The sequence below is a fragment of the Papio anubis genome, chromosome 14 (assembly GCF_008728515.1).
Source record: "Papio anubis isolate 15944 chromosome 14, Panubis1.0, whole genome shotgun sequence".
Lineage (NCBI taxonomy): Eukaryota > Metazoa > Chordata > Mammalia > Primates > Cercopithecidae > Papio > Papio anubis.
The window spans coordinates 81,624,854-81,651,588 of record NC_044989.1 but is presented as its reverse complement, the minus strand read 5'-3'; the positions used below and the strand labels follow the sequence as shown (position 1 = coordinate 81,651,588).

At 41.2% G+C, this 26,735-nt stretch overlaps 1 pseudogene; it reads left to right on the top strand.

Moving 5' to 3' along the window:
• LOC101011021 lies at nt 1-26,149 on the top strand (annotated as a pseudogene).
• The last annotated feature ends 586 nt before the right edge of the window (nt 26,150-26,735 follow it).

Below are 26,735 nucleotides of genomic sequence, written 5' to 3'. Positions count from 1 at the left end.
ATGGAGTACAAACTTGTGAGACCAGCAGCAATAAAACCTGAACAGATGAGGATTGATTTCTCCCCTCGGGGCAGCAACTGTGATGGTGGGCCCCAAACAGAATGCATGGTAAATAATGAGGATGAGGGAGCCATGATTAATGTAGGTATCCCCATTAGGTTTTAAGAAGAGATAGGAAGGAAAACTTAGACAAGGACAGGGCTGCCTGCTAATAAAAAATGTAAAATGCTGTAGTCTTCTAATTCAGGTGTTAAGAAAAACAAGGCCTAATTTTATAGTAATGCACTTTCAAAGCCAAAGCACATGGTTTTCGAATTTATCATTTAAAAAATCCACATTGAGCAAAGTCCAGTAGTTATTCTGGTAGAAAATATTCATCTTTATGTTAAGGAATTATAATTCTCTTGCTAATTTAATAAAAGCTTTTCTTAGAGATGGATATTTCACTTTGTAAAATGATTTTTGGCCATTTATTTAGAGCATCATATGTTTTTATCTTATTAATGAGATGAATTTTAGTAGCATAATTCTCAATGTAACTCATTTTTCTAATTTTAAATTAATTCTACTTGATAATTTTACAGAGTTCTTACATCTAGTACTTTATTCTAAATGTGTTAAAATGTCATATTATATAAGCTTTAAAATCTTTATACATGATAACAAAGAGTTTGTAAAGTTTTTTCGCTATGTTTTATAGTTTTATCCTCATGTTAAGTTACAATTGTATTCAGAAGCATTGCAGTGCTATCTATACTCATAATTTATTTCCTAAAGTCTTTAAAATTTTTAATGAGTCACTCAAAAAGTTGAAAATGTGAACATATTTTATTTTTGATAATTTATTTCAAGCATTAAACTTCCTGAGATCAGAGTTTGATACTGTGACAGAAACCAGAATTCGGAGAGGTTTGGGTTACTAGAAAATGTGGAGCAGAATACCAGGAGGACAATACTGCACTGAAAGGCAGCTTAGGAGAACTGCAAAATAGTTTCCTCCCTTTTTCCACCGAGTACTAAGATACATGGGAATGGGATGAAACTCTCCAAAGATGCAGAAAAAACAACCATAGAAGAGCAGGCTCACTAAATCCTGTAGGTAAGACAGGATCATTAGGGAGAGTCCTCAGAAGGAACATGCCTTAGTAGTAGGGCTAAATTAGCTTCAGAATAAAGGCTCCTCTGTATTTGGCATAATAAATAATAAAATGCAAAGCTTGAAATAATCAAGCTGTTGCCAGTTAACTCTGTGCTAAACCAACATCCAATATCTTTTTTAGAAATACAGGCAACTTTGAGACTTAAGCCCAATGAAAAATTGTCAGGTGTGCAAAAAAGCAGGAAAATAAAATAGAGAACCATGAAAAAATCTATCAATGGAAATAAAGATTCTATAATTAGCATTCAAAGTAAAACAGATATTATAAATCTTTAAAATATGCTCGCAGAAATAAAGAAAAGAAGAAACATAATAAAGAAGTTAAATAACCATGAATTAAAGGCCAAATTGAACTTGATAAAAATGAAAAATATAGTATTAGAAAAGAAAAATACATTGAGACTGAATTACCAACAGATGTAAGAAACAATTGGTTAACTTAAAGATATTATGCATATTCATAAATAAGAAAAGAGAACAACACTAAGAAAAATGAACAGAGCCTCAGTGAAACGTAGAATAAGTGGTTTCATATATAAGTAATGGGGGTTACAAATGGGGAGGAGAAAGAAGGAACCAACAGAAAGTATTCTATTTAAAATGGGTGAAGTTTATTTTTATAAATAATTTCTCATTAAAATTAATTTTTAAAATTCTAAAAGTGTCAGGTTGGCTTCTGTCATTTAGAGCTATTGGGAAGTGTCAGGTTAATTTTTTCTCTTTTGTTGGCAGTATACCCTTCACTTTTGAACAAATGCTGAAGTTAGCGAAAATTATTTTATTATACTTAGCATGCTATGTACTGTAAGTGAAGCAGTGAATACTATGGTAACACAATTAGTTAGAATGGGTCAAAATTTGTTGGTCTTTTTTGCAGATTTTAGGAGGCCCAAGGATTAACAACCCTAACTTCATACCTCCAGCAATACCTCCATATTGTACTTTACCCTAGTCCCCACATAAGAAGTTGCTAATGGTTATCTGTTGGGTTTGCTTACATTTATTTCTTGATCAATTGATTTCTTTTTCCTCCATACATGTGGTGAATTACTGGCTGGTCACTTCTCTTCTTGCACTAGTTTTGCCTGCAATATATATGGTTGCAGAAGCCATTTATCTTGGTTTTGAAGTTGTTAAAAGATTTCCCTCTTTACCTGTGAAAATTGGGAAAACTCTAGGAAAGTAAATGTGTGGGTGCAGAAAACCATATTAGAGAAGTTTGGGGAATTTTAAAAAGAAGCTGAGATAATGAATGTAACATGATTTCTCTTATTCCACTATGTGTAAGACCCCAGGAGTATGCATTTAAAAAATAATATCTGATTTAAATTTGTTGTAATAAAGAAATAAACCTTTGGCAATTATGCATTAGACATGTTTCAATAGTTTTAGTGGAAGTGACATCAAACTCTGCATTGACTTGAATGCACAGTTCTATCAAAACATTAAAACCAGATCTAAATATATGTCTATATGGACAAAACTTACATTCTGCTAATCTAAAACATAAAAATATATAGATTCTTCAAACTGTGTACTAACATGAAGTCAAATGGAAATTAATGAAGTAAGTTACTTCTGTGTTTTAGTATTTACTTTTTTAAATTTTTCTGCTAAGATGGATCTTAGAGAAGACAGATAAAACCTTCAGTTCTATAGATATTTAAATTGAAGACATAATTATACTGCTGCAGTTGGCTAAGTGAAGTTCTACTTAAAAGAGGAGTTGTGATACAATTTTCTTTAATAATTTCTACTAAAAGGACACCAACATCATCTTTTATCTTATATTTTCTTTCTTTTTTTTTTTTTTTTGAGACGGAGTCTCGCTCTGTCACCCAGGCTGGAGTACAGTGGCCGGATCTCAGCTCACTGCAAGCTCCGCCTCCCGGGTTTACGCCATTCTCCTGCCTCAGCCTCCCGAGTAGCTGGGACTACAGGCGCCCGCCACCACGCCCGGCTAATTTTTTGTATTTTTAGTAGAGACGGGGTTTCACCGTGTTAGCCCGGATGGTCTTGATATCCTGACCTCGTGATCCGCCCGTCTCGGCCTCCCAAAGTGCTGGGATTACAGGCTTGAGCCACCGCGCCCGGCCATTTTTATCTTATATTTTCTTAACTGACAAGAAATAAGAAACTTTTGCTTTTGTTTTTCTTTATTTCCAAAATACCATCTCTGGAGCTATATTCAATTTGAGGGACAGGTAAAGAAAATAATTAAGTTGTTTATAGCCAACTTTTTACTAAAAACAAATATATATGTTACGAAATGTAATTGTACAACCTAGTTGCTTGCATGTAACAATTCCTTAAATAAGAAGGCATGGAACACAACTATTGCTTGATTTTTTATAATTTTAAAACAAAAGAAGATAAAAATTCAAATGAGAGAAAAGAGAAAGCAGAAACATTTTAGGAGACGATAATAATTTCACAATAAACAAATGAACACATTTGGAAAGAGTCTGCAGTAGTAACCTGAAAGGCAGTTGACAAGTACAGCCTGATTGAGAAGCACATACGACATCAGGAACAAAACCAAAAGAGAGAGAATAATGTTTAGTAGAAAACAACATAAAGAAACTTCAAACCCTGACACCAGCCAAAAATCTTTCCTAGGCTGAGAAATAATTACAAACAGTAGAAAATACTCATTTGATATTTACTAAACTGTCACAGCTTCAAGCTAGGATACATTCCATGACCTTAAACAATCTTGAGTCTCCTTTCAAGATAAATGAAGCACAAAGCAGAACCATTCACTCTTTTAAAGAGGGTCAAGCATACTAGACCACAGTGAGTTTCAGCACACACAGATGTGGTATTGAGGAATTGAAAGTAAACCAAGGTCAGCATGTGGGCATCAAGTCATAACAGGCTAGAGTTGATAAACTTTCTGTCTTTTCTTATCTCTTTGTGACTTAACCTAACAATTGTCCACATTTATGTGACAGAGAGACAGCCCTGGGAAAATAGTGATAAAGGCAAATTTATCTGGTGCCTACGTGTTAATTATATCAGCACTCTTAGTTTTTCTTCTCAGGCATCTGTTTCCTACCCTCCAATTTCATGAGACCCTGCTCCAGGATACCTGTTAAATAATAAATTTTTAGCATCAGAGCATTACTCACTTATATAATATTAGAGAAAGCAAATCTCTTAGATCTCACCTTATGATCATACATCTAATTCTCTTCCAATGAGACCAACTTAGATAAAGTATATAATCAGGGCAATTGATCCCAGGGACAAATTTCATTAACCATGACTGTGTGGTAGTGATGCTGGTGGTGAAAAACTTAGTGGTAGGAGCCATGGGATCACAGGGAGCCGGATCCAAGGAAACACCCATGGTCTGACTTTTCTCTGTTTCTTTTCACCAGATGACTTGGTTTCAAACTATGAGGCCAGTGGCCCCAGGAATTCCAAAATTGTTAACAATCTATTTCTTAGACTTGTGCATTCCATAACTTACCACTTGTTTATTCTTCTAGCAAGGAGAAATATATCTTAACAGAATTTATCATGAGCTTTAAATATAATATGTGGTATGTATATATTTTAAACATAATACCTTGGAATCTTCCTAGGTTACCAATTTACAAGGATATTCATGGTCACTATGTGAGTATTAGCTTGGAAATCTTGGAGAAAGTATATCTGCTTGGACAATTTTATTTATTATCTGCATTCATCTTGAGTCAACTAAAGCTCAAAGACATTAGGTATCTTACCTAAAGTCACATGGCTAAGATATGATGAAATATTGAAAAGGGCTATTTCTGGGAGCAATATGTTCATATGACTATATTAATGATGTTCTGAAGAATCAAGTTCTGAAAAGCCATGAAAACAGTTGCCAGATAAAATACAGTATGCTCATAAAATTTGAATTTCAGAAAAGCAATGTAATTTGTATAAGTATGTCCCAAATATTGCATGAGATATATTTATGCTAAAAATTATTCTTTGTTAAATTTCAAACTTACCTTAGGGTGTGGAATTTTTATTTACTAAACCTGACAATCCAACCCATGACCCATGCAAATTGCCATAAACTCTGCCTGCTTATTATTTGATAACATGAAAGGCTCTATCAGAGAAATTTGATGACAAATAAGAACACATTGAGAAGAAACATCTACTTACCAAAGACTGTGCTGAAACAAAAAATATATGGCGAAGTCCTCTACTCTCACAGAGTTTATAATTAAGTCATGCGGAGGAAAATAACCCATACAAAGTAACAATGAGTGAAACAAGAAAATGAGCTAGTAGGTATTGTGAGTTATGAAGAGAAGAAAATCAAAGAATATCAACTAGCAAGGGAAGATATCTTTAAGGGAGTGGAGAGGATGAATAGTTGGAAAGTGAAACTGTCTGGGAAAAGTATTGTAAATTGCTTCTGATTCTTTCACTTGTGAAACTCAGGAAATTTCAATACATTTCAATGCCTGTCATTGAATATGTGCAAAGGAAGCCAAAGTTCTCTCCCAATCAGAGACAGAAACATAAGTGTATTCATCAAGAGAGGAATAATGAACAGACATAAGAGGAGACAATGATGTGAAGGTAAGAAAGCTTTGAAGAGAGTAGATCAGTTATTCTCAGTTAGGATCTCGATAGTGGCATCAATATTACCTACGAATTTATTAGAGATGCAAGTCCTACGCTTCACCCCAAAAATGCTGAACCAGAATACCTGGGGCCAAGGCCCAGCCATCACTATTTTATTTCTATTTTTATTATACTTTAAGTTCTGGGTTATCTGGGCAGAACTTCCAGCTTTGTTACATAGGTATACACGTGCCATAGTGGTTCGCTGCACCCATCAACCCAACACCTACATTAGATATTTCTCCTAATGTTATCCCTCCCCTAGCCCCCCACCCCCCCAACAGACCCTGGTGTGTGATGTTCCCCTCCCTGTGTCCATGTGTTCTCGTTGTTCAATTCTCACTTATGAGTGAGAACATGTGGTGTCTGGTTTTCTGATCTTGTGATAGTTTGCTGAGAATGATGGTTTCCAGCTTCATTCATGTCTCTGCAAAGGACATGAACTCATTCTTCTTTATGGCTGCATAGTATTCCATGGTGTATATGTGCCACATTTTCTTAATCCAATCTATCACTGATGGACATTTGGGTTGGTTCCAAGTGTTTGCTATTGGGAATAGTGCCTCAGTGAACATACGTGTGCATGTGTCTTTATCACAGAATGATTTATAATCCTTTGGGTATATGCCCAGTAATGGGATTGCTGGGTCAAGTGGTATTTCTAGTTCTAGATCCTTGAGGAATTGTCACACTGTCTTCCACAATGGTTGAACTTATTAACGCTCCCACCAACAGTGTAAAAGCATTCCTGTTTTTCCACAACCTCTCCAATATCTGATGTTTCCTGACTTTTTAATGATTGCCATTCTACCTGGCATAAGATGGTATCTCATTGTAGTTTTGATTTGCATTTCTCTAATGACCAGTGATGGTGAGCATTTTTTCATATATCTTTTGGCTGCACAAATGTCTTCTTTTGAGAAATGTCTGTTCATATCCTTTGCCCCCTTTTAGATGGGCTGTTTTTTTCTTTTAAATTTTTTTAAGTTCTTTGTAGATTCTGAGTATTACCCCTTTGTCAGAGGAGTAGATTGCAAAAATTTTCTCCCATTCTGTAGGTTGCCTGTTCACCCTGATGATAATTTCTTTTGCTGTGCAGAAGCTCTTTAGTTTAATTAGATCCCCATTATCAATTTTGACTTTTGCTGCCATTGCTTTTCATGTTTTAGACATAAAGTCTTGCCCAAGCCTATGTCCTGAATGGGATTGCCTAAGTTTTCTTCCAGGATTTTTATGGTCCTACGTCTTATGTTTAAGTCGTTCATGAATCTTGAGTTGATTTTTATATAAGGTGTAAGGAAGGGGTCCAGTTTCAATTTTCTGCATATGGCTAGCCAGTTTTCCCAACATCAGGGAATCTTTTCCCCATTGCTTGTGTGTGTCAGGTTTGTCAAAGATCAGATGATTGTAGATGTGTGATGTTATTTCAGAGGCCTCCGTTCTGTTCCATTGGTCTCTATATCTGTTTTAGTACCAGGGCCATACTGTTTTCGTTACTGTAGCCTTGTAGTATAGGTCGAAGTCAGGTAGTGTGATGCCTCCAGCTTTGTTCTTCCTGCCCAGGATTGTCTTCGCTACGCAGACTCTTTTTAGGTTCCATATGAAATATTAAGTAGTTTTTTCCAATTCTGTGAAAAAAATCATTGGTAGCTTAATAGGGATAGCATTGAATCTAAAATTTCTTTGGGCAATATGGCCATTTTCATGATAATGACTCTTCCTATCCATGAGAATGGAATGTTTTTCCATTTGTTTGTGTTCTCTCTTATTTCCTAGAGCAGAGGTTTGCAGTTCTCCTTGAAGAGGTCCTTCACATCCCTTGTAAGTTGGATTCCTAGGTATTTTATTCTCTTTGAAGCTATTGTGAATGGGAGTTCACTCATGATTTGGCTGTTTGTCTGTTATTGGTGTATAGGAATGCTTGTGATTTTTGCACATTTATTTTGTATCCTGAGACTTTGCTGAAGTTGCTTATCAGCTTAAGGAGATTTTGGGCTGAGACGATGGGGTTTTCTAAATATAAAATCATGTCATCTGCAAATAGAGACAATTTGACTTCCTCTCTTCCTATTTGAATACCTTCTATTGCTTTCTCTTGCCTGACTGCCCTGGCCAGAACTTCTAATACAACGTTGAGTAGGAGTGGTGAAGGAGGGCATCCTTGTCTTGTGCCAGTTTTCAAAGAGAATGCTTCCAGTTGTTGCCCATTCAGTATGATATTGGCTGTGGGTTTGTCATAAATAGCTCTTATTATTTTGAGATACGTTCCATCAATACCTTGTTTGTTGACAGTTTTTAGCATGAAGGACTGTTGAATTTTGTTGAAGGCCTTTTCTGCATCCATTGGGATAATCATATGGTTTTCTCGTTGGTTCTGTTTATGTGATATATTACGTTTATTGATTTGTGTATGTTGAACCAGGCTTGCATCCCAGGGATCGTGGTGGATAAGCTTTTTGATGTGCTGCTGGATTTGGTTTGCCAGTATTTTATTGAGGATCTTAGCATCGATGTTCATCAGGGACATTGGTATAAAGTTCTCTTTTTTTGTTGTGTCTCTGCCAGGCTTTGGTATCAGGATGATCCTGGCCTCATAAAATGAGTTAGGGAGGATTCCCTTTTTTTCTATTGATTGGAATAGTTTCAGAAGGAATGGTACCAGCTCCTTCTTGTACCTCTGGTAGAATTTGGCTGTGAATCCATCTGGTCCTGGACTTTTTTGGTTGGTAGGCTATTAAGTATTGCCTCAATTTCAGAGGCTGTTATTGGTCTATTCAGAGATTGAACTTCTTCCTGGTTTAGTCTTGGGAGGGTGTATGTGTCCAGGAATTTACCCATTTCTTCTAGATTTTCTAGTTTATTTGTGTAGAGGTGTTTATATCATTCTCTGATGGTAGTTTGTACTTCTGTGGGATTGGTGGTGATATCCCCTTTATCATTTTTTATGGTGCATATTTGATTCTTCTCTCTTTTCTTCATTGTTAGTCTTCCTAGTGGTCTATCAATTTTGTTGATATTTACAAAAACCCAGCTCCTGGATTTATTGATTTTTTTGAAGGGTTTTTTATGTCTCTATCTCTTTCAATTCTGCTCTGATCTTAGTTATTTCTTGTCTTCTGCTAGATGTTGAATATATGTGTTCTTGCTTCTCTAGTTCTTTTAATTGTGATGTTAGGGTGTCGATTTTAGATCTTTCTTGTTCTCTCGTGGGCATTTAGTGCTATAAATTTCCCTCTAAACACTGCTTTAAATGTGTTCCAGAGATTCTGGTATGTTGTTTCTTTGTTCTCATTGGTTTCAAATAACATCTTTATTTCTGCCTTCATTTCATTATGTACCCAGTAGTCATTCAGGAGCAGGCTGTTCAGTTCCATGTAGTTGTGTGGTTTTGAGTGAGTTTCTTAATCCTGAGTTCTAATTTGATTGCACTGTCATCTGAGAGACAGTTTGTTATGATTTCTGTTCTTTTACATTTGCTGAGGAGTGCTTTACTTCCAATTATGTGGTCAGTTTCAGAATAAGTGTGATGTGGTGCTGAGAAGAATATATATTCTCTTGATTTGGGGTGGAGAGTTCTATAGATGTCTATTAGGTCTGCTTGGTGCATAGCCGAGTTCAATTCCTGGATATCCTTGTTAACCTTCTGTCTTATTGATCTAATATTGACAGTGGGGTGTTAAAGTCTCCCATTATTATTCTGTGGGAGTCTAAGTCTCTTTGCAGGTCTCTAAGGACTTGCTTTATGAAGCTAGGTGCTCTGTATTGGGTGCATATATATTTAGGATAGTAAGCTCTTCTTGTTGAATTGATCCCTGTACCATCACGTAATAGCCTTCTTTGTCTCTTTTGATCTTTGTTGGTTTAAAGTCTGTTTTATAAGAGGCTAGGATTGCAACTCCTGGTTTTTTTTTTTTTTTGTTTTTTTTTTTTTTTTTTGGCTTTCCATTTGCTTGGTAGATCTTCCTCCATCACTTTATTTTGAACCTATGTGTGTCTCTGCATATGAGCTGGCTCTCTTGAATACAGCACACTGATGGGTCTTGACTCTATCCAATTTGCCAGTCTGTGTCTTTTAATTGAGGCATTTAGTCCATTTACATTTAAGGTTAATATTGTTATGTGTGAATTTGATCCTATCATTATGATGCTAGCTGGTTTTTTTGCCCATTAGTTAATGCAGTTTCTTCATAGTGTCAATGTTCTTTAAAATTTGGAATGTTTTTGCAGAGACTGGTACCTGTTGTTCCTTTCCATGTTTAGTGCTTCCCTCAGGAGCTCTTGTAAGGCAGGTCTGGTGGTGACAAAAGTCTGTAAAGGATTTTATTTCTCCTTTGCTTATGAAGCTTAGTTTGGCTGAATATGAAATTCTGGATTGAAAACTCTTTTCTTTGAGAATGTTAAATATTGGCCCCCATTCTCTTCTGGTTTGCGGGGTTTCTGCCAAGAGATCCACTGTCAGTCTGAGGGGCTTCCCTTTGTGGGTAACTCAACCTTTCTCTCTGGCCGCCCTTAGCATTTTTTCCTTCATTTCAACCTTGGTGAATCTGATGATTATGTGTCTTAGGGTTGCTCTTCTCAAGGAGTATCTTTGTGGTGTTCTCTGTATTTCCTGAATTTGAATGTTGGTCTGCCTTGCTAGGTTGGGGAAGTTCTCCTGGATAATTTCCTGAAGATTGTTTTCCAACTTGGTTCCATTCTCCCTGTCAATTTTAGGTACACCAATCAAACATAGATTTGGTCTTTTCACATAGTCCCATATTTCTTGGAGGTTTTGTTCATTCCTTTTTATTCTTTTTTCTCTAATCTTGTCTTCTCTCTTTATTTCACTAAGTTGATCTTCAATCACTGATATCCTTTCTTCTGTTTGATCGATTTGGCTATTGATACTTATGTATTCTTCATGAAGTTCTCCTGCTGTGTTTTTCTACTCCATCAGGACATTTATGTTCTTCTCTTCATTGGTTATTCTAGTTAGCAATTTGACTAACCTTTTTTCAACGTTCTTAGCTCCCTTGCATTGGGTTAGAACACGCTCCTATAGCTCGGAGGAGTTTGTTATTACCCACCTTCTGAAGTCTACTTCTGTCAGTTCATCAAATTCATTATCCATCCAGTTTTGTTCCCTTGCTGACGAGGAGTTGTGATCCTTTGAGGAGAAGAGGCATTCTGGTTTTTGGAATTTTTAGCCTTTTTGCACTGGTTTTTCCCCATCTTTGTGGATTTCTCTACCTTTAGTTTTTGATGTTGGTGACCTTCGGATGGGGTCTTTGGGTGGATGTGCTAATCCTTTCTGTTTGTTTGTTTCTTTTCCTTCTAACAGTGAGGCACCTCTGCTGCAGGTCTGCTGGAGTTTGCTGGAGGTCCACTCCCGACCCTATTCGCTTGGGTATCACCAGCGGAGGCTGCAGAGCAGCAAAGATTGCTGCCTGTTCTTTCCTCTGGAAGCTTCGTCTCAGAAGGGCACCTGCCAGGTGCCAGCCGAAGCTCTCCTGTATTAGGTGTCTGCCGACCCCTACTGAGAGGTGCCTCCCAGTCAGTACACACGGGGGTCAGGGACCCACTTGGGGAGGCAGTCTGACCCTCAGAAGAGCTGGAAGGCTGTGCTGAGAAGTCTGTTGCTCTCTTCAGAGCGGTCAGGCAGGGACGTTTAAGTCTGCTATAAGCCCCTGACTGGGGCTGCTGCCTTTTTTACAGAGATACCCTGTCCAGAGAGGAGAAATCTGGCAGTCTGGCCACAGCAACCTTGCTAAGCTGCAGTGGGTTCCACCCAGTTCGAACTTCCCACTGGCTTTGTTTACACTATGACTGTAAACCGCTTACTCAAGTCTCAGAAATGGCAGACGCCCCTCCCCCAACCAAGCTCCAATGTCCCAGGTGGATCTCAGATTGCTACCTTGCTGGCAGCAAGAATTTCAAGCCAGTGAATCTTAGTTTCCTGGACTCTGTGTGGGAGGGACCTGCCATGCTAGACCACTTGGCTCCCTGGCTCCTGGCTTCGGCACCCCTTTCCAAGGGAGTGAAAGGTTCTGTCTCACTGGTGTTCCAGGTGCCACTGGGGTATGGAAAAAAAAAAAAGAGCTCCTGCAGCTAATTTGGTGTCTGCCCAATTGGCCGCCCAGTTTTGTGTTTGAAACGCAGGACCCTGGTGGGGTAGGCACCAGAGGGGATCTCCTGGTTTGCGGGTTGGGAAGACTGTGGGACAAGTGGAGTATCTGTGCTGGAGTTCCTCAGGCTCAGACCCTCACTGCTTCCCTTCCCTTGGGTAGGGGAGAAAATTCCCCAACCTTTTGCACTTCCCAGGTGAGGGGACCCTGCCCTGCTTCTGCTCGCCCTCCCACTGTCCAACCAGTCCCAATGAGATGAACCGGGTACCTCAGTTGGAAATGCAGACATCACCTGCCTTCTGTGTTGATCTCACTGGGAGCTGCAGACCAGAGCTGTTCCTATTTGGCCATCTTGAATCCTTCCACTATCGCTATTTTAATAAGCACCCCCCTACTCCCACCCCAGTGATTCTGATGCACGGTGACTTTTAAGAAACACTGAAATCAGCTATGTAAAGACACCTTCTTTTTTCTGTCTCCTAGAACAGCCTGGGAAGGATATGTCTACACTACAGAGGGCTAATCTCCAGTATCAAGTACAAAGCTGACAGATATAAAGACAATATCAATGCATCTAATTTGTCCATGCCTCTTATTTTCTCTTGAAATCATTCAAAATCCCTGTTAGGTGGTAGAACCATGATAATTATGAGGTCAAAATTCTTGAGCAGACTCTAATATTAAGAAGGTTGTTTCTGTCATGGAATAATATACAGCCATAAAAAACTGAAATTATGTCTTTTGCAGCAACATGGATGCAGCTGGAAGCCATTATTCTAAGAGAATTAATGTAGGTACCAAATACCTCATGTTCTCACTTACACATGGTAGCTAAATATTGAGCACACATGAACACAAAGAAGGGAACAATAGACACCAGGGCCTACTTGAGGGGGAAGAGTGGGAGGAGGATGAAGGTCAAAAACAACACCTACTAGATACTATGCTCACTATGTGGGTGATGAAATCATTTATACAACAAACCCCAGCGAAACGCAATTTACCCATGTAACAAACCTGCACATGTACCCCTCTCTGTATTTAAAATAAAAGTTGAGAAAATAAAAAGAAGCTGGTTTCTTTCTAGAGGCATTAACTTTCACTTTCAAGTATTCAAAGTAATCATTTTATTCTTATAACACCTATCTTCTTTATCTACTATTAGTAATATAGTAGGATATTATTTTTTTTCTGGTAAATTTCAGTCCATTCATTAAAACATAACACAAAATGTTTTTAGAAAGTTTCTGTGTCATTGTTGGAAGTTCAAATATAACTTGAGAATAAAATAGCTCAAGGGGACATTTGAGCTTTAGGTTTTAGGGCAGTTAATTGTGGATAACAATAGCTCATACTTACTGAGTGATAGCTATGAGTCAGATGCTCTTCAGAGGCTCATATATGTATAGTCTTAATCTTCATAAACAACGTATGGAATATTATTATCCTTATTTTTACATCAGAAAACTGAGGCACCCAAAGGTTATATAGTTTTCTTACGCTCATGAAACTACTAAGCGAGAGAGACATGTTTACAGTGGAGGTAATCTACCTGCAGAGCCCAAACTCTTAACCGTGACAATGGACTACTTGCCATATGTGAGCAAGAGCTGACAAGTAAAAGGTGGAAAACTCTATGAGATTATTTGATAAATAGAAAGTAGTTTATGAAAATACATTTGGTTCTTAAAGGAAAAACACTTGTGATATAATACAGACATGAGAATATTGATTGTAATTTGAGAAAACATTGTGATTCCCTATCGAAATCAGTATGAAAAGCCAATTAATGCATTAAAGCAAAAAAAAAATAGAAAAGAGTAATATTTAGGATGGTATAATAACTAATTAACTTTTTAAAAAATTTGAGGCATTCCATACAAATTAAAATTCAAAATGTTATAAATTATAGCCATTTATGATGACAATCTTTCCAAATCAGATTACAAATATACGCGTGTGTGTATGTATATAGACACAAAAAAATATATATAATTTTTTCTCAGACTAATTTAAATATAAATCAGACTGTTTTTGTTGTTGAGAGTTGGCATAATAAATATTGGTTCCGATGCAGTAAGTTCTTATATGGGTTGGAAAACATGAGACGCATTTGTCCAGTAATAAGCAGTATCTGGCTCATAGTTGGCCATATATATTAGGCATAAGATTGAAGTTGTGTTTTGGGATCATATCATAATGTGCTCTTGCGTAACATAAAGACCTTGAATTTTATTTGGCAAGTAATGAGATATAGAATCTATTATTATTATTTTTAAATCAGGAATTGTATAATCAATCCTTTCTTTCAGAAAGAACAATGTGTAAGAAGGACAAAAACAATAAAAAAAAGACACACAAATAAATTATGAAGTTATTGAAATTTTCTATGTTAGAGATAATGGAGGTTTAAAGTAAAGTGTTTCAAATGGAGTTTAAAGGAGGAGTCAGAAATAAGGGGCATTTCAGTATCAGAATCAATACCAGGTGAGAATGAGAGAAGGGAGAAGTCAGGGATGATTGTAAGACTTTAAGCCTTTAAGTGATTGATGAACAGTGGCATCGTTAATAAGAAACACTAAAATAAAAGCTCTCCAGCCTACCTCCACCACTGCAGTCACCACTAAGACAACTGATTCCACTTCTGACAGTGACAAGATGGGATGTGATTTCTATAAAATCTCGTTCAGCTCTAAAAGTCCATAATGTTATAAAAATACATTTGAAATTAAAAGTAACAGAGGCATCTTACCAGGTATATAATGAATATATAGAGATAGGTGTTAGTAACAGGTTGGAAAATGCCCCCAAATCAAATTCTAACATGTTTACATAGTATTTATGAAGGCACACACACACACACACACACACACACACACACACACACACCCTAAATATGAGATAATTAATTCAACTCTTGTTCTGTGTCTCTTTCAGCAATTTGAAGACCTCTAATTTGCTAGCAACAATGATATCACTTTAATGTTCCCGAGCTTGAGTAACATTGTAAGATTTAAGACTTGGGTTGTGATTTCCAGAAGCTCAGCTGAGGAAAAATTCTGCCTCATGGTAATAAAATCCTTTTCTTCTAACTCCTCAAGAATAGCTTTAATTAACTTTTTCTTTTGCACATACATTGGATAATGTGGTCTTTACAATCAGTGTCTCAGATAATGAACATAGTTCAGAGAAAAGAATCCGGCTCAAAGTCCAGATGTACCAAAGTATTGTTCTTTCCTAACCACTCAACAACCCGCTGCTTAACTTTTTAAACGCACTTCCAAATTTACATAATAGAGAAAATGATAACTTTGGAGAATACTAATGTTTTTGCCTGTGGTATAAAAAGAAATCTCAGGTTATGAGGCTAAGGTTTGCATAAGTACACTACCTAGCACTGTGATTCTATTACCTTTATTTTCTCCTTCTTCAAAGAACTCTAAATACTTCTGCCAGAGAAATTTTTCTTTTACTATATTATTTTCTGGCCCAAGAATTGTCAGTGTTTTTCTGATTCCATATGGACCATTTTCAGACTCTTAGTTTGCATTCACTGTCACCCAGTATTTGATCCTACTCAAATTATGCTCTCATTTTGATTTGGACCCGCTGTCCAGTATATACTCTTTCCCACCAACACAGGCCATTCTCAACTGCCTACACAGTTTTCTATGTGTTCCTCTCTCTGTCTAGAATGACCCTTTCTTCCCCCTCCTCCCTAATCCTACAAGTTTTTAGAAGTGCTGCTCTAGGTTCCCCTCTTCTAAAACTCCTTTTCTGGTCTGCAGTGATCTCCATCTACTCTGGAGCTCTGCTGAACATCTAATAAACTGAAACACATTCACTCTTAACGCTACCATTTGTTTCACCATCTCAGTTCTATCACTCCAACCAGATTTTTTTATCCAGAGTACTAGGTGATACATCATCTTCTTCATTTAACAACTTTAGTCAGTATTTGGCCATGTGATGGGGACATACTCTGATCTATACCAATGGGTTTTCTTAAAAACTCCCATCTTGTTTAGGATTATTGAGTGCAGTATCATCTACCCAAATGTGTCTGTCTGTTTAATGGGTTGATTTAAATAATGGTCATTCTGTTCATTTTAAACAAATGTTGAGATACCTACTACATTGTAAACACTGTAATAAATATAGAGAGTTAAACATAATGCTACAAAATAAACCACAAGAAAATCTCAGTGGTATACAAAAATAAGCATTTATATCTGTATCATAGATGTCTTCACATCATCTCAGGTTTGGCCATGTAGGCTAGGCTCAGCTGTGTTTGGCCCCAATCTCTGAGGTTGTTCTAGGTCTGCTCTAAGTGTTACTCATTATCCTTGGATCAGAGGAAGTGCAAGCTGACACTGCCAATGAAAAAAGATGGAAGAGAAGAGCACAAAGTCAATCATACATGCTCATTTCAAGTGTTCACTCATATCTTCTCCATTAGCATTATGTTCATCAAAACAAGTGATTATGGCCAAGCACCAAGTCAATGGAGGTAAAGGAAGCCATGACAATGGTATGAAGATGAGTATATAAATAACTACTACATGGAACTGATGAATTGGAAACAATAATTCACTCTATTACAAGAAGGTAGACATACAAAATTGACTTTTTGTTGGTGGTGCTATCTTGAAGCTTGTATTTTCTTTAGGGAAACTGTTAAGTTAAAAAGTGATTAGAACTTAATAATATAAGTGAAACATGTAAGATTCTTTTCACACTAGCCTAAAGTAGCATATAAAATCCCACTATTTATTTGCAAGATGTAGAATAGGTATTAGCTGATATTGATACTTTGTGGTTATTGAACACAAGTTAGATATTCATGAAAGCAGAGAAGTGGTAAGTAGCCATAATTAGAAAGAAGGTTGTTGAAAGAGTAGAAGAAGCCATCTAAGACACTATTTTTTATTTTTTACCATATATCTATGAGTCACTGAAATAGAAGAGAAAGGTGCTCTGAATAGAAGAGAAAGAAATAGTCTCTGAAATAGAAGAGAAAGAAAAAGAATAGTCTCTGAAATAGAAGAGAAAGGTGCATCTGTTGAAAAAATATTACAGAAAAGAAATGAAACGAAATCCAATAGTTTTACCTCTACACCCAAAATGGAGGTTAAAAGTTACACTGAAAATAACACTATTGCACAAAAGAAAGCATCCCATCATATCCCGTCAGACACATCAGACGAGGAGGATGTGAGTGTCACCATGGGGACAGGAGAGAAGCTGAGACTCTCGGCACATACGATATTGCCTGGTAGTAAGACACAAGAGGCTTCTAATGCCAAGCAGCAGAAGGACAAATAAAATCAAATGAAAAAGAAGTGAAGGAAAGAAACAAAAGGCAGAGAGGTTCGCTTTGGAAAATGGATCGACAAGTTCTGTTCCTCAGAGTTGGAGAGTGAGTCCTCAAAGAGTAGGGAGGGTGACAGGGACTCCGTGGGGAGCTCCAGCTGCCTCAAGGGGTCCCCACTGGTGCTGAAGGACCCCTCCCTGTTCATCTCCCTGTCCGCTCCCTCCACCTCATCTCAAGGGGGCTCTGCCACCCAGAAGCAGAACCCCAACCACACAGACCAGCACACCAAGCACTGGCAGACAGACAACTGGAAAACCGTTTCTCTCCTGGCTTGGTCAGAGGTCAGTTCTTTATCAGACTCCACATGGAAAGACTGACAAGCGAGTCTGATTACTCCTCTGAGGGCTCCAGTGTGGAATTGCTGAAGCCAGTGAGGAAGCAGCAGGAGCACAGGAAGCTGGGCAGGCTGCAGGGCTCCCTGTCCGAGAAGAGAAGCCCCTTCCTCTCCAGCACAGAGGCACCCTCCTCAAGATGGACAAGAAGGGGAAAGCTGTCAAAAAACATAAAACAAAACAAAAACACAAAAACAAGGAGAAGGGACAGTGTTCTATCAGCCAAGAGCTGAAATTGAAAAGTTTTACATATGAATAAGATGACTACAAGCAAAAGTCAGATAAGGCTATACTTTTAGAGAATGATATTTCTACTGAAAATAAAAGTGTTAAAGCATGATCAAGACCACTTTAAAAAAGAAGAGAAACTTAGCAAAATGAAATCAGGAGAGAAAGAATGGCTCCGTAAAGATGAGATCATAAGGTCTCCAAAGATGAAAAATCACTGAAGAGAATCAAAGACATGAACAAAGACATCAGCAGATCTTTCCAAGAAGAGAAAGACTGTTGGAATAAAACAGAAAAGGAGAAATCTCTGAATGAAAAGTCTTCAAAAGAACAAAAACTGAGACTGTATAAAGAGTAGAGAAAGAAGAAGTCAAAACACCAGCCCTAAAAATTAGAGAAAAAGAATGATTTAAAAGAGGACAGGCCGGGAGCGGTGACTCATGCCTGTAATCCCAGCACTTTGGGAGGCCGAGGTGGGCGGATCATGAGGTCAGGAGATAGAGACCATCCTGGCTAACACGGTGAAACCCCGTCTCTACTTAAAAATACAAAAAAAAAAAAAAAAATAGGCGGGCGTGGTAGCAGGCGCCTGTAGTCCCAGCTACTTGGGAGGCTGAGGCAGGAGAATGGCGTGAAACCTGTAGGCGGGAGCTTGCAGTGAACCGAGATTGTGCCACTGCACTCCAGCCTGGGTGCAGAGTGAGACTCTGTCTGGAAAAAACAACAACAAAAAAAAAAGGACAACATTTCAAAAGAGAAGGAGACTTTTAAAGAAGATAAAGAAAAACTCAAGAAAAAGTTTATAGGGAAGATTCTGCTTTTGATGAATATTTTAATAAAAATCAGTTTCTGGAGAGTGAAGACACCAAATTTAGCCTTTCTGGCGATCAGCAAAATTGGTGGTTTTTTGACTTGTCCAATTCATCCTTTGATTTCAAAGTGGGGGACAGCTAGGACTCTGCAGTGACAGACTACAGGGATTGAAGAATGACTCTGTGGCCAAGTTGATCTTGGAAACAGTGAAAGAGGACAGCCAGGAGAGTAAGCAGGACAGCAGGGCCCGGAAGAAACAAGACTACAGAGAGCCCGTCTTCCGAAAGGACAGGGACTATTTGGATAAAAACTCTTTGAGAAAAGGCCAGACTGAAAAGCGTCAAGTGTCCCCGGTTACCTTTCGGAAAACCACAAGAAGAAGAAAGAAAGTCCGCAGAGGCCAGGCGGGACAGAAAGGACACCCTCCAGAGCTCCAAGGAGCGCAGGGACAGCAGGGCCAAGTCAGAGGAGGCACACCGCACACCGGGAAGAGCTGAAGGAGTGTGGTTGCCAGATGGTCTTCAAGGAAAAGTCTGACTGCGACTTTGGGAAGGGCCTGGAGCCATGGGAACCACACCACCCAGCGTGAGAGAAGAAGGACAGCCTTGATAAGGAAAGGAAGGAGAAAACAAAACCAGAAAAATACAAACAAAAGTCCAGTAACAAGGATAAAAGTAAGAAATCTCTCCTCGAAAAATGTCAGAAGGACAAAGAATTTGATAAATGTTTTAAAGAGAAAAAAATACCAAGATACCAAGGAAAACACATAAAGACACACATGGCAAAGACAAAGAAAGGAAAGCGTTTCTTGACCAAGGGAAAGAGAAAAAGGAGAAGACTTTCCCTGGGATTACCTCAGAAGACTTCTCTGAAAAAACAAAACAAAACAAAAATGACAGGAAAGGCAAGGAGAAAAGCTGGTACATTGCAGACGTATTCACAGAAGAGAGTGTGGATGACAAAGACGACTACACAGGGAGTGGGTTCAAGATCAGAGAGGTCAGCCACTTGCAGAGGGTGGATGGCCTCCAGGAGAAGGAGGAAGGGCAGGAGGCCCAGGCCTCTGACAGACACAGGAAGTCCTCTTCTGAGGAGCAGCACCCTGAGAGGCAAAAGGACAAGAACCCCAAAGCCAAGAGAAAGGACAGAGGGGCTGCCGACGGGGTGAGAGACAAAAAAGAGAAAGTCCTTGAAAAGCACAAGGAGAAGGACAAAGTACCAGAAAAGTATAAGGACAGCAAGGAAAGAGCTTCAGTGGATTTCACGCAAGATAAGAAAAATAAACAGAAGCTCCCTGAGAAGGCTGAAAAGAAACACTCTGTTGAAGACAAGGCTAAAGGCAAACACAAAGAGAAGTTGGATAAAGAACATTCCAAGGAGAGGATGTCCTTGAGAAGTGCGGACACAGAAAAAAGCCTGATTGAAAAGTTAGAAGAAGAAGCTCTCCATGAGTACAGAGAACACTCCAATGATAAAATCAGTGAGGTCTCCTCTGACAGCTTCATGGACTGAGAGCAGGAGCCAGGGCTGACTGCCTTCCTGGAGGTCTGTCTCAAGCAGCCACCTGCATAGGAGGAGGCCAGGGAGAGCACCTGCCTCCTGGAGAAGCTGAAAGAGAAGGAGAGGCACAGACACTACTCATCCTCATCCTCATATAAGAAGAGCCACTACTGAGAGAGAAAGCCAAGAAAGAAAAGGCTGAGAAGAAAGCGAAGGGCAGAGATTACAAGGAGGGCTTGGAAGGACTCTGGCCAGTATGAAAAGGACTTTCTGAGGTGGTTGCTTATGGAGTTTCTTACATGAAAGCTGACATAGAAGATGGGTTAGATAAAACCATTGAATTATTTTCTACCAGAAAGAAAGATAAAAGTGATTAGGAGAGAGAACCTTCCAAGAAAATAGAAAAGGAACTAAAGCCTTATGGATTTAGTACCATCAACATCCTAAAAGAGAAGAATAAGACAGAAACGTAGGGAGAAACTGACAGAGGAGAAGAAGAGGCACCGGAACAGGCATGCAGACTGGTTTCTGAGGCATCACAGGGACCCAGGAGAAGCCCACTGCCAGGGACAAGGACAGCCCTCCCCGCCTGCTCAAAGACAAGTCCAGGGAGGAGGACCCAAGTCTCAGGGAGGCCAAACTGAAGGAGAAATTCAAGGACAGTGCAGAGAAAGAAAAGGGCGACTCTATGAAGATGAGCAACAGGGCATGATAAAGTATCGCAGTTCAAAGACCCAGGCAAGAAAGATGCCAGGCCCAGGGAGAAACTCCTGGGGGAGGTCGACCTGATGATGACCAGCTTGGAGAGGATGTTCTCCCAGAAGGACCTGGAGATCGAGGAGTGCCACAAGGGGCACAAGGAGAGGATGAAGCAGATGGAGAAGCTGAGGCAGTGGTCCGGAGATCCCAACCTCAAGGAGAGGGCGAAGCCGGCAGACAACAGGTGGAAGAAGGGTCTGGACATTTCTGCCAAGAAACCGCCTGGGCTGGACCCTCCTTTTAAAGACAAAAATCTCAAGGAGTCGACTCCTATTCCACCTGCTGCCAAAAATGAGCTACACCCGGGATCAGGTGCAGACTCCAAAGACTGGCTCGCAGGGCCTCACATGAAAGAGGTCCTGCCTGCGTCTTCCAGGCCTGACTAGAGCCGACCTACTGGCGTGCCCACCCCTACGTCGGTGCTGTCCTGCCCCAGCTACGAGGAGGTGATGCACACGCCCAGGACCCCCTCCTGCAGCGCCGATGACTACACGGACCTTGTGTTCGACTGCGCCGACTCCCAGAACTCCACGTCTGTGCCCACTGCCCCTTCCAGCGCCTGTCCCCCTCCTTTTTTGACAAGTTCTCCGTGACATCAAGTGGGCTTTCGGAAGATGCCAGCCAGGCTCCTGCCAAGACTCTCTCCACAAACATTTACCGGTCGGTTTCTGTCGATATTAGGAGGACTCCCTAGGATGAATTCAGAGTGGAAGACAAGCTCTTCAGGCAGCAGAGTGTTCCTGCCGCCTCCAGCTACGACGCTACCCTGCCGCACCAGATGGAAGACAGGGCGCCCCTGCCCCTGGTTCCCACGGAGAAATTTGCTTGCTTGTCCTAAGGGTAATATTCCACAGACTATGACCTCCCATCGCCCAAAGTCGGTGCTCTGCCATTGTCACTGTCACCCCATCTACAGAGGGCCTCAGGGTAATATTCCACAGACTATGATCTCCCATCGCCCAAAGTCGATGCTCTGCCATTGTCACTGTCACCCCATCTACAGAGGGCGTCTTCTCAAGTTTACAAGCAAAACCTTGCCCTTCCCCCAGAGATAAGCTGTTGGTTCCTTCCCTCGAAGGGGCCATTCCTCCGTACCTGAACGCCACCGAGGACCAGCAGGCTACGGCCCCCATCATCCCCCCAGAGCCCAGTTACCTGGAGCCGCTAGACGAGGGTCAGCACCATCATTACAGAGGAGCCTGTCGAGTGGACCCACCCCGCCGAGCAGACCCTTGCTTCTAGTCTGATCGGGAGCGCCTCTGAAAACCCTGTCAGCTGGCCTGTGGGCTCAGACCTTCTGCTGAAGTCTCCACAAAGATTCTCTGAGTCCCCGAAATATTTCTGCTCTGCAGATTCCCTCCACTCTGCAGCCCCAGGGCCTTTCAGCACCTCAGAGGTGCCATACCCACCCCACTTCCGCCTCTCTCCTGGAACACTCTGCCCATCGCTGAGCCAGGACTGGAGGACGTCAAAGACTGGGCAGAAGCCATCCCCGCCTCCATCTCTACCTCAGAGGCGGCTCCTTAAGCCCCTCCCTCCGGGCTGGAGTCCTTCTTCAGCAACTGCAAGTGACTTCTGGAAGCTCCGCTGGACATGGCCCCTGAGGCTGTGGCTCAGGTGGAGGCTCTGGAACCCCTGGAAAATAGCTTCCTGGACAACAGCCACAGCCTGTCTACCCTCGGCCAGGTGGATCTGGTGCCCTGGGCAGACGCCTTTGCCAGCCCCGAAGACGACCTGGACCTGTGGTCCTTCTCACTGCCGGAGCTTCCCTTGCAGACTAAAGATGTCCCAGATGTTGAAACAGAACCCGTATAAGAAAGTCTTGTTCCTTCAGAAAAGATCTCTCCAGGGGCCCCGTGGTCGTAAACTGTAGGGATCTTTCCGCCTTAGTCGCTGAGGAGCAGCCAGCACTGCCTCCCGACCAGGCCTCCACCCAGCTCCCCACAGAGGAGCCCAAGCTGGATGCGGCTCTAGAAGCTACGGAGGCAGAGGCAGTGCCAGAAGAGAGGGCCTCTGGGGATCTGGACTCCAGCATGGAGCCCACGCCCGTTCCCCCTGAACAGTGTCCACTGGGGAGCGGAGACCAGGGGGTCAAGGCTGAAGCCCCCGCCGCCCCGCCGCATCTCTTTGTGCCCCTAACGCCCCCCACCCTCCATGGACACTGTGGCACAAGCCCAGGCTGTGGACAGTGCTGGCCCCCAGGACAACACTGAGGCCTCCAGTCCTGCCGCCCCAGCCGAAGGCCCTCCGTGCAGCATCCACCAAGAAGCCACAGAACCAAAACTCACGGCCGAAGCCCCGAAAGTACCCAGAGTGGGGGAGAACCCTCAGCACATGACCAGGAACTTGCAGATGCTCGTGAATCAGAGTAAGTAGAGCACACCTCACTCCAATGAGTGTGTCCCAGGCCCGCGGCTCCGACTGGGACTACGCCCAGGCCCAGCATCCGGCAAACGCTGCTTCCAGCGCTCCACCCAGCAACTGAACACGTCCACGCAGCAGACGCCGGAGGTGATCCAGCAGACGCTAGTCACCATCGTGGACGCCATCAAGCTGGACGCCATCGAGCCCTACCACAGCAACAGGGCCAACCCCTACTTTGAATTCCTGCAGACCAGGAAGAAGATCCAGGAGAAGCTCAAGATTCTGTGCTGCAGCTCGCCACAGGCACCCCAGTGGCACGCCGAATACGTCACCTACGCGGGATCCTATCTCCTGGACAGCAAGTCGCTCAGCAAGCTCCACATCCCGGTGATCGCACCCCCTCCCTCGCTGGCGGAGTCCCTGAAGGAGCTGTTCAGGCAGCAGGAGGCGGTCCGGGAAAAGCTGCGTCTGCAGCACAGCATCGATCAGGAGAAGCTGATGTGTCCTGTGAGCAGGAGATTCTGCAGGTTCATTGCCCGGCAGCCAGGGCCATCGCCAACTAGGCAGTGCTATTCAGCACCGGCACGATGCTGCTGGACTCTGAGGTTTAAAACATGCCCCTAGAGAGCCAGGGTGATGAGAACAAGTCAGTGCGCGACTGGCTTAACGCCCACCAGTTCATCTTCTGGCTCCAGGACTTGGACGACAAGTACAACTGCATGAAGACCTGCCTCCTCATGCGGCAGCAGCACGAGGCTGCGGCCCTGAATGCCGTGCAGAGGATGGAGTGGCAGCTGAAAGCGCAGAATTTGGACCCTGTTGGGCACTAGTCCCTGTGCGTGAACAAGGTGCCCTCCTTCTACGTGCCTATGGTCGACGTCAACGACGACTTTATTTTGTTGCCGGTGTGACACCAGGGGATGACCACAGGATGCAGGCGAGGGCTGCATGGCTGCTGCTGAGCCCCAGGGGCCAAGGAGGGAGCGCCATGTCCACCCGGGTGAGTAGAGACCCCGAGAGACACTGCACTAGGCCAAAAAATCTCCATCTCTTCCAGACTGCTCCAGACGTTGGGGAGGTGAAACACGTCTCTTGTCCACCAGTTGCCGCGGCGGGGGCAAAGCTCCTTGTGCCGGGCGCACACATGGCAACTTCTGTCTGAAAACGGTGACTTTCGGGCCCTTTTCTCCAACCAACTGCAGAGGCATTTCAGGAGGTGGAGAACGGAGTGGATTTTTAAAAAAATTTTTGCTCTATTCTGATCAACTAAAGAAAATAAAATTAAGGTGTCTATCTCTCACAAACGGTGACCTCCAGGTCAGAGGGGCAGGAGTGCAGTCCCAGCCATGGTCCTGTTGCCACAGAGCTGCAACGGCCTCCGAGTGGGCTTAGGACCTGGTGCGGAGCAGGGCGTTGGCCATGCCACCTGCCCAGGCAGAGGGACACAGAACCAGGACCCCCGTAGTGTTTTTAATGGAGTCAAATCCACGTGGTTTGTATCTTTTTTCCTTTAATCTTGGGCATTTTGTTTATCTTTCTGAGAACATAACTTGAAACACTACAGAGCCAATAATCATTTACAAAGTGTATCTATAAACGCTGTACAGTTTTATATACCTTCACAATGTACTTTTGCTGCCTTCTAGATAATTTAGTTTGCAACACATTACTGCACAGTTGTAAATAACTTCTGTACTGTAACATTACTTTCAGCTATGTGTAAAGAAATAAATTCATTAGTTTTTTAAAAAGCTAGACATGTGGCAGGAGCCTCTAGCACAGTCTGTAAGATGCTAAACTCCTGGAGGTAACTCATTTGATGTTAGAAATTGTTTAATTTGTATTTTCTCCCGCTTATAACTCAATAGGTAGCTACTGCAACAACGGAAATTGCCACATGATGCTCACACACACATACACACACACACACACACACACACACACACACACACACACACACAGCCCATAGATAGGAGGAGTTCTGTGTTGGTCATTGGCAGAATAGCATTATCAGGAGTATAAAACTGGGACAGCACACTGAGTAAACGTTTAGAGTTACAAAGGATTTATAAATGGAAAAACCCATTCAGTTATTGGGTCAGATAATTCTCTGAAAGAGGTCCAGGGAAAATGTGGTGGTGAGTAGAAAGCTAAGCCTAATTCAACTCTTTGTGTCATAAAGGAGGGGTCCTTTCACTCATTTCCTGGTATTACAGTGAGAATGAGGAAGGCTCAAACAGAAAAGATTAAGCATAAGTGTAAGAAAAATGTGTCAATAATTAAGTCACCATGTTTGCTGTACCCTATGCTTTAATTTACAAATCATGAATCTTCTTGGCTCACTAATTACCCATTCTGTTCATTAGTGTAACCCACTAATTACCCATTCCATTCCATAGGAATGTTAATTTGAAGTTCCAGTGTTAAGACACATTCTCTGTGATTAATAACATGATAGACTTCCATAAAAGAACTCAGAATCATGTTCTCAGCAATGGATCATAGCTCAATGCAGCCATGGATTCATATAGAGAATGGCAAAGTTTCTGGAACCTGGAGTTGGAAAAAAGTAATCCTACTTTGATGTTTCATAACTCAAGGCACAATATAATTTCTGCTCCTTCATTCCATCTCAACTCCAGCACCAGATTGCCTACCTATTCACAGTTTCATATCCCAAATTCCTATTCAAAGTAATTTGGGATAAGATGTAATGAAGCCCATTTATGGTTTAGACCTCGAATTTTTAAGGAAAAGCTTGTTAATTGCAAAAGAATAGAGTGAATTGGCAGAGTTAGAAATTACAAATTAGAATCATATATACATGCTAATTTATGTATGATTAGAATTATATATACATAATATATATAATGTGTGTGTTTATATATATAATGTGTATATATACACATATATACACACACACACACATACATGAAAAAGAAATAGCCAGAACTGAGGGCTGACCAGGCCAAAGGTTTAGGATAAATTACAGCACAGTGTGCAGGGGGAAAATCAAGAGTTCTTAATCACAGATCAGAGATCCACCTATAAGCAAATCTAATCAGATCTGACAATTCTGCACATTCAAGTTGGAGGCAAGCAGTTGGCACTGTGGAATCTGTGAGTAGGTCATAGGGCAAGTGCCATCAGAGGCTCTATACTTAAGAGAAATTTAGATGTTATACAGTTTATAAAGGCAGAACATCTAGTCTAAGGGGGAAAAAAAATAGCAGTTATAAGAACTACAACATGGACTATAGTTCCAGGAACAAAGCAAGTCTTGGTTATCAGGACTTGGGTACTCACAAGTTAAAGATAGCTGATGAGTAGAAGGTAATGATGTTGAAATCCTTAGACTTAAATTGGGGAGGATTTAAATACTTCAGTCCTGGCCTTAGAAACTGGATAAAGCTTACTCTGGTAAATAGGAATTTAGAAACACCAACTTTCTTGGGTAAAGAAAATAAATAAGATGAACATTA